The 15,905-nt window shown below is 24.5% G+C and overlaps 2 non-coding genes across 2 annotated transcripts; both read right to left on the bottom strand.

Moving 5' to 3' along the window:
* Positions 1-1,482: 1,482 nt before the first annotated feature.
* Positions 1,483-1,555, bottom strand: TRNAR-UCU (transfer RNA arginine (anticodon UCU)). Its single transcript has one exon. It is a non-coding gene; the product is annotated as a tRNA-Arg (tRNA).
* Positions 1,556-14,689: 13,134 nt separating this feature from the next.
* TRNAR-UCU (transfer RNA arginine (anticodon UCU)) lies at positions 14,690-14,762 on the bottom strand. The gene has a single exon. It is a non-coding gene; the product is annotated as a tRNA-Arg (tRNA).
* Between the last annotated feature and the right edge of the window lie 1,143 nt (positions 14,763-15,905).

Genomic DNA, 15,905 nt, shown 5'->3' on the forward strand with positions numbered 1-15,905 from the left:
AAACAATCCTTGACAGTTATGGTATGGTGTTAATGGAGCATATTAGTCTTGATGAAGAGAATAAGAATGGTCTGCGAATAATAATGATAGAATTGGGCAATGAGTAATATAAATTAGGGTCCAACAGCTAAAGGGAGGTATGCTTTTATAACTTTCTTACATACATCTCATATTGAATCACTATTTGACTTGAGCGTCGGAATGCCTGCAGGTACCCCACCTCTAGAGTTCGCAACGAAAGTAGTCCCAAAGAGTGTCCCAAGAAGAACAAGAGGAAAGCATTCCCAAGAAGAGTCCAAAGGAAAACAAGAGGAAAATTGATTGAAGGTTCTTGAGATCGCTTAGTTTCATACAAGAACATAACCTAATTATTTTAAATTTTTATTTAAATGATTTACTCGATACTTACATTTATTAAGTTTAAGTATATGAATTTATAAAACTCATGAAATCACATAAACAGTTCGTACATTTTTAGTTTAGTAGATACTTAAAATTGTTGTTTGTGAGTGCGCTAGATAAGGCTTTTAAGTTATTTTTCGTAATTTATTTAATTAAGTTTAAATATCATTTGAGTAAAATAATTTCATCTATAACATTTTGGAAAATTATCATTTTCCAACTGTTTAATAACTTTTTTTCAGACTCACTTTTCTCATAATGGACTTTACATTTTCAAAAATTGAATCGCCTAACTTTCCCAAAACTCACTTGCTTCATGTTCCTCCTCCCCTTTACCAGAGCATGCAGATAATGTAATTCCTCTTCTGGACACTGCAATCATATCTTTCAGTAATTGAGTTCCTTGACTGTTATACACATTATTACAGAAGATTGAAAAGAATGAAACAGTTTGTAACTAGTGAAAACATTTACCAAAAGTATTGTATGTATCATTAGGAAGGGGTAAATTTATTTTATATACATCACAAAATAAAATCTATTGACTTTGATCTAATAGATACAAATTGCAGTGACTTGCTTTCTTAATTAAATTCTGATATAAATGTCATGTTAGGTATAGAAAAAATCACATTAAAAGGAAATTAGTTAGATTGTATATCAATTATTTTAATAAGATTCTTTAGGATTTTCGATATGAAGCTTGGATGCAAAACATTTGCTACCAGTCACAAATCCTATTTAATAGAATATAGGGATTCACCAATCACTTAAGATACAAAATGAAAACAAAAACAATATGAGAAAAATATTGATGTTATATTTTGGGTTTGTATATCAATCCAGTGTGATGTTTAGTTAAACTCTCTGCATACTAATGCATTGATTTTAAGGAGCAATACATAAAGAAAAAAGTAATATTATAATTGAAAAAGTATACATAAAAAAATCAGATATGAAAGAAAAAATAAAAAATATAACACGCCCAAGAGCAATACATAAAGAAAAAAGTAAGATTATAATTGAAAAAGTATACATAAAAAAAAAACAGAAATAAAAGAAAAAATAGAAAATATAACACACGCCCAGTGGGACTCGAACCCACAATCGCTTGATTAGAAGTCAAGCGCCTTATCCATTAGGCCATGGGCGCTGATTTGAAATATTCTTGTCACATTTAGTATTGTTATGTACAGTATTCAGAGATAAATTAGATTTTTGAAACATTTTTATTTCAGTTTTTTTTAATTAATTATTTTCAGTTTCAATAGTTTTTAATTACGAAAATTTATTTTTACATCCAATAATAATATATGATATGCTATTATATACATTTGTACCAGAAAATATAAAATAAAATAATTAAAATAATAAGAGCTTATTCTAGTGTATCAAGATTTTTAATAGATTGTGTTAAAAATTTAGAATTTGATTTCATATCTCCAAGTTCAATTTTAGATAACCGGGTATTTTAATTTACTGATTATTTATAATACTTGTTGGTATGAAATTAATAGTCTTTATGATTTTGTTGACATTAAGAGTGGGTTAAAATATATACTAATTCATTTTACATAACTTAAAGTAGAGCTGTCAAAATGGGTTGGAATTTACGACCAACCCGATTTACCATGGGTTCGGGCCGGATTGGGTTGAAAGTTTTTTACAAATTTTAATACGGGTTGATTTTTGATCCAACTTATTTAGAATTCGACTCATCCGGGTTAAACCCGGCCACACAAGTAAACTCACTAATATGTCTGATTTATGTAAACACAGAAAATAAGGAAAAAAAAAACACTAAATAACTAATATATTGACCTTACAATACCTGAGATTAAAACATTGTGAAACCTTATCACAAGATTAATTTTATAACTCTAATCAAGTTTGCAACTAGAAAAGAAAAGAAAATAAACAATACAAGAAAATATCATTCATCATAAATTCAATGCAATAGAGAATAAAGACAAATGTGATCATATAATAAACTTCTTGAACTAAATATTTGAGTCACAAGAACAAAGTAAGAAATTGCATATTACTTTGTAGATAATATGCGATATCTATTACATATTAAAAAAAAAAAGATACCACCAAAATTACTTCAATATCCATTTTCTTTTATTGACACATGCCAAAAAATTTAGTTTTTTCGTCATTTTAAAACTCTGGTACAAAATAACCCGGGTTCAAATCCTACAAAAATCAATTTGTTTTTATTTTCTCATTTATTTATGATTTCAGATATAATATTAATTATAAATAATATTATTATTTGTAATATTTTTATAAGTATTAGGATTTCTAATTATTAATAATATTATTATTATAAATATTATTTATAGTGATAGTAGTAAATTATAACAAATATTAATATTATAATAATAATAATAATAATTGTTATTATTATTATATGTTACTATTATATATTATTACTATTAGTATTATTAACATTATTAGTGGTAAAGTTATTACTCTTATTTGTAATATATAATAATAATAATATTATTATTATATATTTTTGTTAGTAATTACGTCTTTGTGAGCCAGTTAGACGTAGATGTGTCATTATCACTACAAAAATAATAATTTTTAACGTCAGTTAAATCGGTTATTTAGTGGCGGTTTTAACCGCCACTATTTTATTTTTCGTCAGTTACCTAACCGACGTAAAATTTGGCGCCACAAAGTATTACAGTGTTGGTTTAATATAACCGCCGGAATAACCGCCACTAAAATATTTAAAGTCGGTTTTAACCGCCTCTAAATTAGCTTTTAAAAAAAATTATATAGTATTTAACGGCGGTTACAACCGTCAAAAAAATAATATTATTTTTAAAAATTACTCAATATTTAGTGGCAGTGTTAACCGCCTTTAAATTAAATTTTAAAATTTTTCATGTAATATTTGGTCGCCGCCACGAAAATAATTACTTTTTTTAAAAAAAAAATATTTAATTTTATTCATCTTGATCAATTATTGTCCGATCATATTCTCCAAATTTTTATTTGAGTGGCTCAAATAAAATCAAAGGATAAAGACAATAGTTAAGTTAAGGAAAGCATCCTTAAAACTTCTATACAGGAATAATAAAATGTTTAAATATACTACCTTTATTAAAAAATTATAAACAACAGTTTGTTAAACAAGGTCTTTCTTAATAAAATGAATAATTTTAAAAAAAAGTAGTAATGGTCTTTTCAAAACGCTTCAACAACATTTACCCGAGCAAAAAACAAAAACACATTTGTGGTCAAGGAGACAAATTAATGGAACCAATATGTTGTCAGATAAAACTATTAATTTAAGTACTTCTCAAAGTCTCAAATTGTGACCTCTTAATCCTACTTAATTCATTTTCATTACCACGAAAGAGCGTATTTTCTTCATTTGGAAAATGATTTAGAGGCAGCCTTAATGTTAAGACACACAAAAAATCTCTTGTCATGTCATAAAAACTGAACTTTCTTCACGCAAATGTTGTCCTTTCAAAGATGGAGTTCCTTTGGACCTTTATTCCATGAAAACCTTGATCATCTTATTCATTGACCTGAAAATTTCACATAATGGTGAGTAGGCTTAAAGATGCATGTGAAGTGAATTGCATTCGCATTACTCAAGAAAAGTTAGCATGCATTCTGCATACTTTTAGAATACCGTGTCCTACCAAAGATAGATGCAGTGTCCTACCAAAGAATCTCCTCCTAATAATTACTTTTAATCAGCTAAAGCAATTTGTTTCAGATATGAAAGAAGCATTATGTTTTAAATGAAGTAAGAAATTAGACCTTACATTTTTTTTCAGTTGTACTAAAAGCTTCTTAGTGAGCCATATCAGGGTTCTTAGCCTTTAGCCTCTTAATCTATTATCTGAATTAAACTAATACTCTCATTATAATTCAAAGTTTGAAAATTCAGTTAACCCTCCTGCCCAAGAGTGCAGTTTATACAGATCAAAGTACCTCAAATATGTGTAATTAGAGTATGATCTTCTTCCCAAGTTCATAAAATTTGTCACAGGGGAATAGACTTAAGGCTTGTACTTCCTTACCCAAGCTAAATCAATCTTTGCAAGCACCGCAATTCCATAAAGGAAGTACCCCATATTATAATGATGATCATTATAAACACCAAATCCAAAATCTGCTCCTTAATCTTTGGTGAAAAGGGTGAGCTAGCCATTAACAACTCCCATCACCCTTTCTTTTCCCATTTATACTTTCCACAAAATGGATTTGTGAATGTTGCATCCCCAGACAGGATAACAAGAGCTGAACCTACAGAGGATTACCTCGTACTTAAGGTCAGAATCAGGCAATAGTGCTATCCTAATTATGCTAGTAAGCTTGTCAGATGTAATATCAGAAAGGGTACTAAAAGGGTACCACCATCAAGGCTACAATTTTCATCAGGGTGCTTTGGAAGATTTCCAGATGTTACAATATGTACAAATGTTTTAACAGAGAGCATAGTCAATACATTAAAACAAGATAAAAAAACACATTCTTATCCAAGTGTAAAATAAAATTTATACCTCTCGTTTCATTATCCATCTTAGTTGATTCACTTTCAAATCTGGCAAACTCTTCATACTTCACCAAATCAATTTCTTCTCTTTAAAACTTTTCAGTTGGGGCACGTCCTGCATAGTTTCCACACATGTACTATAAACATCCAAAATTGGCAATGTACAAGTGCACCAGACAAGAGTTTGCAAAACTTATAGTTGTTATGTGAAATTTCAGAAGAAAAACTAATCTATAAAGGATATTTTCTTCAAGTGAAGTGGTTTTGTAGATGTATTGTGCAATAAAAGTTGCATGTCTTTATATGTCTCTCAGTTCATGCAGAGTGAAAATTGTAGAAAGAATTGTAAATATAACATATAGTTAAATTAAAAGTCAATCAATTCACATTCAACAAACCAAACTCCAAGAAAATTAATTCTGTAAGATTCACATTAAAAGACAAATTTGGCAAAATTGAGCAGTGAAACTTATTTTAGACTCACTTAATCTCTCACTGCATTCGTTGTTTTTCTTAGAGGAGGCCATTAAACCCATGCCTTTAATCCATCTGGAACCACTATAACTACATGGAAAAGAAAACGATTTAAGATTTCCTCAAATAATAAAAAAATACCTATAAAAGGAACAAATCAATTACTTTATCTTACTCTTTCTCTCTTTGCGCAAATAAGAAAAATTACAGGGACTTGATTGATGAATGAACTGTAGAAAATCAACTTGAACCAATTAAAAAACACATCAGAAAGTAGTTTGAATTAGGGTTTACAAAATTTGAAACTTCAAATGAAAAACAAAATTGAAATCGACTTAAGAGAAAATCTACTTACACTTAGAGAATAACACTAATGAAAAGGTGTAAATCCACAAAGAGAAGATGACTTACACGGTACACGGGAGAATGGCTTCCGCAAGGAGAAATGCTATGAAGGAGAAGAGAAGATGATGCGGATGAAAATCGGAGGAACTTTATAAGTACGTATGAAAAAACTGTAGAAGAAAATGTATCATGTACCTGCTTCACCTCCCTGCTACTACTCACCAAACGAAAGCAGTTGGAATACGTATAAAAAATTACAGTCGATTTTAAACCGACTATAAATCTTACAGAATTTTTTATATTTTTGTGTATAGTGTCATTTTATTATGACCGCCACTACTTGACTGCCATTAAAAATTACTTTTTTACTAGTGTATGTGTAATCCTAATTTTTTTGTCTTAAACTTAAAAAAAAGTATATTGATAAATATATGATTAGTTTAAAATTTCACTCCAACATGTCATTGTTGATGTTCATACCCATTCAAATTTGAAGGATTTGTCCACCATTATTGAATTATGTCAATCTTTGCCAAAACAAACAAATTAAAGATCTTTTACTTGATTGATTGTCTAATTCATTTTATTTAACTCTTAATGTTTCATTTTCTACAACGAAGATTATCAAAACAAAATTTGGAATAAGATGAAAGATGAATTTCTTGAACACAATATGATTATTTACATTCAAAAAGGAATAACTGGAGATTTTTATTCCGAATAAATTATTGATGAGTTCAAAATTTTTTACTATAAATTATTTTGGCTCCTCCAAAATTATTGGTCAAGATCCGTCACAGGTTATTATTATTAACTATAATTATTAATCATTATTACTATCAACTATAAATATTATTATCATTATTATTAATTATAATTATTTCTATTATTATATTACTATTATTATTATTATTATTATTATAATAGTTATTATTATTATTATTATTATTATTATTATTATTATTATTATTATTATTATTGTTTTTATTATCATTGTTAGATACATATCTTACTTTTACTTACTATGTAGGAATCATGTTTCCTTTACTTGTCATTTTTATTTGTTTTGTTGTTCATTTATCTTTCCATTTGAACAATTATTTCAATTTTAAAAAAATATACTAAAATTAGTAAAATAATAAAACTGAAAAATAATTTTTTTATTATAAATAATTATTTAAATTTAAAATTTAATAATTAAGAGGATAAAATTGATAAAATAAAAAGGACATCAAAGATGTTTATCCCTTTATATATGTAATTGTATTAATATTAATATTATTATTATTAGTAGTAGTATTAGTATTATTTTTTTTATCACTACACGATATTATTATAGTGATATTATTATTATTATTATTATTATTATTATTATAATTAGACACATATTTTACTTTTATTTACTATGGGATCATATTTCAATTACTTCCTTTTTGTATTTGTTTTGTTATTCATTTTATCTCTATATCTTGGTATTTCTTGAATTGAAAAAAATAGTTACTAAAATTAGTAGAATGATAAAAGTGACAAATAATTTTTTATTATGAATAATTATTTAAATTTAATAAATAATAATTAAGAGGATAAAATTGTAAAAACAAAAAAGGACATAAAAAATGTTAGTGGATTATTATTATTATTATTACTATTATTATTATTATTATTATCACTATGGGATATTATTATAATGGTATTATTATTATTATTATCACTACGAGATATTATTATAATGATATTATTATTATTATTATAGTTAGACACACATCTTAATTTTATTTATTATGAGATCATATTTTAATTAGTTATCCTTCTTAATTGTTTTGTTGCTGATGTATATCTTTATATATAATTATAGATTATTAGTATGTCAACATTAGCCTTGGTATTTGCATTGACATTAATATTTATAACATAAAAATTATTATTATTATCATTTGTTTGTTATTATTAGCAATGGCGGAGCATCTTAAGGGCTGGGAGGGGCCATGGTCCCCCCAAGATTTTTGAATATTTTTAATGTTATATACATTTTGAAAATTTTGATTTTTTTTTAATTTTTTTTAAATTATAAGTGATATATTTTATAAATAGATAAAAATTAAATTGTTTGTCTTTTTATTTCTTTTATAAAATATAACCAATTAATGTTAATTGTAAGGCCCTCTTTAAAAATCTTTTAATTCTTTCTGTCCTAAAGATAGTGGGCCGCCCTTGTAAGTGGTATATTCTTTCTGCCCTAAAATATAACCATTATATTTTTCCTTTAATATTTACACTTCTCAAGTTTTTTAGTAATGTATGATAAATTATTTTTAATATTATTTTAAAAAATTGGTATATTGATGAAGAATAAAAGAATAAATTCATTATTCAAAAGTGATAAAAGTGAAGCGATTCGTGAAGATGAAAACAAGATAAATTATATTTTTTACAACATTAAACTAAAGATCAAATTATTCAATTAGAGAAACCAATTCTTAAAATATTATACTAATGATCCAACAATCTAATGATTAAAGAATTATATTATTTTGGCCCCTCCAAAATTTGTGTCTAAGATCTGTCACTGATTATTAATATCATTATTATTATTATTATTATTATTATTATTATTATTATTATTATTATTATTATTATTATTATTATTATTATTATTATTATTATTATTATTATTATTATTATTCATAGTGATGTTATTAGCATAAGTTCTTTTTTTTAATTATAAAAAATGTTATTATACTAAATTCTTTTGCTAAATAGATTTATAATCTTTTAAAAAATTTATAATTTATAATTTATATTATTATTATTATTTTTAATGGTTAAATAAATATAATAACAATAATATTGTTATTCTAAACATATTTGAAATAAATAAAAAAATATACACGAGTCATATACTATTATAATTATTTTGTAAAATTAATTAATTGCACCATATTATGATATTAATTTTATTTATTATATTTAAGACTGAATTTACACTTCATTTCATTAATAATAACATTTACAACAATATGATCTAATTTTCATAGTATTTATTATTTTATTTTTATATTATTGTTATTATTATTAATTATAACTCTAATTATTATTATTATTATTATTATTATTATTATTATTATTATTATTATTATTAACTATAATTGCTGTGATCAACTATAATTATCATAACCAATATTACTACCAATTATAAGTATTATTATTATCATTATTAACTACAATTATTTCTATTATTATATTACTAGCATTATTATTATTACTACTACTATTATTAATTAGAACTATAATTATTATAATAGTTATTATTATTATTATTATTGTTTTTATTATTATGGTTACATATACATTTTACTTTTACTTACTATCTATGAATCATGTTTCAATTACTTTACCCTTTTATTTTTTGTTGTTGTTTATTCATCTTTACATTTGAATAATTATTTCAATTCAAAAAAATAGTTACTAAAATTAGTGAAATAATAAAACTGAAAAATAATTTTTTTATTTTAAATAATTATTTAAGTTTAAAATATAACAATTAAGAGGACAAAATTGAAAAAACAAAAAAGGAGACCAAAGTTGTTTATCTCTTTATATATGTAGTTGTATTATTATTATTATTATTATTATTATTATTATTATTATTATTATTATTATTATTATAGTTAAACACACATTTTACATTTATTTACTACGAGATCATATCTCAAGTACTTACACCTTTTTCTTTATTTTGTTGTTCATTTTATTTTTATATCTGTGTAATTATTTGAATTAAAAATATAGTTACTAAAACTATTAAAATGATAAAATGAACAAATAATTTTTATTATGAATAATTATTTTAATTTAACAAATAATAATTAAGAGGATAAAATTGTATAAACAAAAGAGGATACAACAAATGTATATCTCTTTACATATGTAGTTATTGTATTATTATTATTTTATCACTATGATATATTATTATAATGATATTATTATTATTATTATTATTATAGTTAGACACACATTTTAAATTAATTTACTATGGGATCGTATTTCAATTACTTGTCATTTTTATTTGTTTTGTTGTTAATGTATATCTTTATATATAATTATAGATTATTATAGTTGACATTATTCTTAGTGTTAGCATTAATATTAATATTTATAGCATAAATATTATTATTATTATTATTATTATTATTATTATTATCATTATTATTTTTATTATTATTATTACTATTCATAATTGTGTTATTATTTTAAGTGTGTCTTTTTAATTATAGAAAACGTTGTTATACTAAATACTTTTGCTAAATAAAATTTTAATTTTTTAAACATTTTATAATTTATAATTTATATAATATTATTAGTAGTATTTTTAATGGTTAAATAAATATAATAACAAATATATTATTATTTAAAAAAATTAAAATAAAAAATACACGCACAGATCATAGGCTATTATAATTATTTCGTAAAATTAATTAATTATATTATACTGTGATATCAATTCTATTTATTATATTTAAAACTGAAATTATTATTGCATCACTTAGATTTATTAATTACTTTAATAACAACATTTACAACAATATAACTTAATTTTTCATAATATTTCATCACATAATACTTTCAATATTTTATTATTTTAATATAGGGATGACAACAAGACGGGGCAGAGACAAGTTTCACTATCCCATACTGATCCCCATAGAAAAAATTCATCATCATTCTCATACCCAACCCAACGGGTATCAAACTTTTGTCTCATCCTCATCCTCACAGGGTAACGGGTATATATTTGTACTCATACCCATACCGACTTTCTTACTGTTTTAATATTAATTAATTATTATAAAATAATAAAAAATTATGACAAAGGAAACATAATATTATCAAATATTCAATATTAAGAGGAGTGTTGTTTCTCCAATATCAAATATTTGTAAAGAAATTATGTTATAATTGTATATATTTTAAATTAGAAAACCAAATAAAGTTTCATGAGAACCAAAACTTCTGTTAAATTTGCAAACATTAATGAATTGTAGCTGATAAAATTTAATTTGTAAAAAAATATAAAACGAACACAAATATTCAGATTAAAATATATGTTAAATGCATCTTTACTTCAATTTTATTTTTTAAATTCTAATGAATCTCTTTTTTATATACTAATAAAAGTTATAATAAATCACTTGACCCAAATAACAAATAACGCAAAGAACAAATATTAAACTAATAATAATAAATTTTTAACATAAATATTGTATCTTTTGAACTTCAATATTATAGTAAATAAAATTTATTTATACAATTATAGTGACAAAATCAAAGTATGATAATCAGCGGCAGAGCTCTCAAGGAGCAGGTGGATTGAATAATTTAGTTATGATTGAATAATTTGATAAATTCAAGAATATGAAAAAATAATGGATAATTCTTCGTATATGTATAGTTTCTTTTATAGTTATAACTATACTAAATTATCTATTTATTTTTTATTGAATCAGTAACAATAATGTTAAATATATAAATTTGAAGTATATTATTTTGGCTCCCCTAATAATTTTGGTCAAGATCCACCATTGATGATAATGAGTTAAAATATAAAAGGTAATTATATAAAATATATCAACATAATATTTTACATTATGAAAATAAAAATATTAAAAAATTATCAAATGTGTGTCTTAGAAACAATTTGAGAGACCATTGAATGAAATCACACGAAGGAAAACAACTATATAATCAAGGATATGATAAAACGAAAAATACTTTAGAGATCTAAAAAAAACTTTTTAAATATCAACATAACCAATGTTTTAGAAATAACGAAAATTGTTTTAGCGAAACAAAATAGTTCTTCAAATGAAATAATAATAATAATAATAATAATAGAGTAAAAAAGACAAATTTTTTATATTACGTAGTATTTTGACGGGTATGAGGATGAGGACGGGACAAATATGTACATCCCCATATCTATACCCATACCCAGTTAATGTCGGGATTCCCGTCAAAACGGGTACGGGTTCAGGCAATACCCACGATAAACGAGTTTATTTGTCATCTCTACTTGGGTCACAAGCTATTATAATTATTTCGTAAAATTAATTAACTGCACTATATTTAATATCAATTTTATTTATTATACTTAAAACTGAAATTATTATTACATCATTTAGATTTACTACTCACTACTTCATTACTTTAATAACAACATTTACAACAATATAACATAATTTTCATGATATTTCATTACATAATATTTTACTACTTAATATACAAAATAAATAAAAAATACAAGCCGTGCGTACGCACGAGGGCCAGTCTCCTAGTTTTTTTAGTAAAAACTCAAACAAATGTTGATTATTTCGACTCAATCTCTAATAGTAAAAAGATGGTATGAATGAATGTATTTGCAGAGAGAATAGAGAAAGATATGATATCTTGAAAATCAAGGGTCATAATTTTAATGTTTACAAAAAATGAGAAACACAATAAAATTGAATTGTGTTTAAAAATCTTTTTAAAACATTTTTGTAGCATATTATCTAATACTAGGTAGTCAAACAATGGTTTGCATGACACAGTTTATTAGTGAGTTTTCAAAATTCTTTTTCACAAATACTTTTCTTCATTGTGTAATGCAAACAAAATAACATGCAACATAATATTAGAAAAGGAAATATTACTCAATATTTTTATACCAATTTTTCCGATAGCGTCAACTAGTCAAGTTTCACTATATAAACTACTGCTATGAAGTACAAACAAGTATTCTATGAAGTACAAACAAGTATTCTTTCAAGTCGAAGCAAGTCCTGATTAACCCCTGCAAGTATTGTTTCATAACGTAGCTACTACTAGCTAACAGACCAAGTATTCTTTCAAACTTAACCACTTCTGACTAAAAAATTCGAATATTATTCAAATAGAAAAAACCACTTAAAACTTAACATGAATATTCTTTAAAAAACAAGTCACTTTTAAATCAAGATAAAGAAATTTCTTTGTGATCAACAAACCAAAGGTTTCACTCATTAAAGAGGGATTGTGTCTTTCAACGTTTACAAGGTTAAACACTCTTTACTAGTTTGCTAAATGTTGAACACAAATTGTGTTCATAGAATGCTTTTTTTCCATATAAATATTTTGACATAGTGTCATCACTTACAAATAATGATTTGTCTCGTTTTGTTCTTCTTTGAAGAATGTATTTAAATAGACACTTGAATAAAGTAGTCATTGCGGTATCTCTTTTGGCCATTAAATAGCTTTGAGCTTATTTTGAATATTTTTTTCTTTTATAGTTTATTGAGCTTGATTGTTAAAAAGCATTAAATTACTTCAGACAACATTAATTATTCTTTTGTTCTTCACACAACATCCTTAATAGCCGGTAGTACTTATCTCCATAGGTTGTAAGCTTCTTACCACAAATCATACTAAATATGTACACTCTACTAGGCAGATATTTAGAATATTATTGAAATATTTTTATGTCAAGTTAGTTAGCATACAAAACAACTTTAATTCAATTTCGAAAAGATCTTTGAATGCAATTGTCTTTGATGCAAATCTTCTTAAGAATAGATTATGAAGACAGTTTTGCAACACAAAATTAAGCTTCAATAATATTTTGTTATGTTTACATTAGTTTAAAGTTTGTTTTTACTTATCAACGCTTATTAGACGAAGTGAAAAAAATTGTTTAGTGTTTTGTTCTCTATTAGGAGAAGCCCTTGCATAATATGTTTTTTTTTCTATAAAACGTCTATTGGATACAACTTCATCATGTTTTATACTTTTATACTATAAAGTCATAGGACTATTAAATTTTACACTAACATAATATGTTAAAGTTTAACCTTTAAGTGATTTTAATACAATGTTTTAATCGTCAAAACAAAGACAACTAAAATATTCGAGATTTAAGTGATTTTAATCAATTATAAATTCATTTTAAAATAAATAAAAGAAAGTGAGATTCACAACTTTAGCTTAACTTATTTTTATCTATTAATGTGTAATTTTAATTTATTAATTATCTTTTTGTAATTCTAACAAATTTAACAACATTTTAACATATTAAAACATTTCAATCTATTAAAATAATTGAAAACAAGAAAGTGAATTCAAAATACTAAAAATACTCTATTGTATTAAGATAAAAAGAAACACTTGTAACGTGGAAAAGAAAAACTCAAAAACCATCAACAAAAATAAAACCAAAACATCATTCCACAACAGTTAAGTCTTCAACAAAAAACAAAAAAGTGTTAGAATAAAAAAAACCTTCAATCATAGGTTAAATTTAACAAACATAAAATTTTCAGATCATCACACTTTTTATTATTTTGTCTTATATATATAGTAGCATAAACACAGGCGCGATAGCGCTGTGTGTATGATTTTTTAAATATGCGTAATATTATATCAGTAGGTGATAATATTATAATGTTAATAAGTTAATATATAAACTAAAATTATATTTATTAAAAATAAAGTGAAATATATTAGAACAGATGACAGAATAATCATTGATAAATAAAGAAAAAAGGAAAGAATGAGAGATAGCCGATTTTAGAAAAAGACCGTAAAAGTAACGGTCAATTTTTAAAAATTTAATAAATTATTATATTTAAAGGGTAAAATCGGTATTTTAAAATGTGGACACAAAAAGAGAATCCCTTTATATATTGTTATATATATATTACTAATTTTTTTGTGTTTTTATTATATGAAAATAAGGTTATTAAATATATTATTTATTATGTATTGTTTTGAAATTATGCGGTAATAAAAAAATTATAAAAGTAAACATTATTAGATGTAATTTTCATTTAATATTCAATTTGAAATTTTTTTTTTATATAATTTACTTAAATGAATATTTTTATGGAATATAAAATTACAAAAAGGAAATGTAAAATTCAAAAGCACGCCCAGTGGGACTCGAACCCACAATCGCTTGATTAGAAGTCAAGCGCCTTATCCATTAGGCCATGGGCGCTGATTTGTTTGAGAAGCTAAATCGAAGGTTGATAATAGGGATTTAGGAAAAAGTTAAGATACCAAAGTAAAGAGAACTGATAAATTAAGCCTAATTTGATGGATCAATTCAATTAGTTTATAAACTAGATTAAGCTATATTGAAAAATAACAGGTCAATTTTTAACTTTCTTTTTGAATATGCAATGGTTAAGTTGAGAATAGATTTTATGGATGAACCACATTTTAAATTAATAATTATAATTTTAAAAGTTGAAATTAGGTATGAGAAAAAAAGGTTACTTGCCTAAATCTGCAATATTCGAAAAAGAAAATCAGTGTGTAATTAGTTTACTTCAAATTACTTCAAGTCAGGTTGTATTAGACTGAAAACTTCGAGTCAAAATGGATTAAAATGGTTAAATATAAAATTTGAATAAAAAATGTGCAGATACCAAACTCGATATGAAATTTTAAATATAAAAGTAAAAGTTTTATTATTAACCTTAGCGTTTTTAAGTTGCAACTAACATCTATAATTATTGTTTTATCATCTTGTCCCTACCTTTTCTCCTACCATACACAATGTCATTCCTCAAGATAACTGTTAAAAGCAGATTTGTCTAACATAACCCAACCAAGACCAGGGGTGAATTGGTTATTGAATCTTTTACTGACTTTAGATGAATCTTGAAGGTTTCTTTAATCTTTGTACCCCAAATAACTAGTTTTACAGTTCTGTGTTAATGGACTGATTAAAGCAATTGAGAAAGGCATAAAAGATAAGAGAAACAAAGAACACAACAATTTATATCCGTTCGATTCAAGATGAATCTACGTCTAGTCTTCTTCTAAGCAACTCACTTAGGAGGATTCCACTAAAACAATAGAGATACAAAAATTACAAGAGTATCTATATAATTCAAGACCCTAAAGACTAAGGAGATTGATCTACAAATCAAGAACTCCCCCTAGATGCAATGCATCCACACAATTGCACCTAGACCTTCACTTCACATAGTAAATCAACTGTAAACATAAATACAATAGAAAAGAAACAAGGAACGAATACACCTAGTGGATGTGTAGATTTATCACTTGATCCTAGATCCAAGATTGACCCACAAAGGTTGAATCCAACAACAATCTTCTTGAATGTCCAATT

The sequence above is a fragment of the Vigna unguiculata genome, chromosome 4, assembly GCF_037176805.1.
Source record: "Vigna unguiculata cultivar grain cowpea cultivar isolate G323 ecotype 2 chromosome 4, ASM3717680v1, whole genome shotgun sequence".
Lineage (NCBI taxonomy): Eukaryota > Viridiplantae > Streptophyta > Magnoliopsida > Fabales > Fabaceae > Vigna > Vigna unguiculata.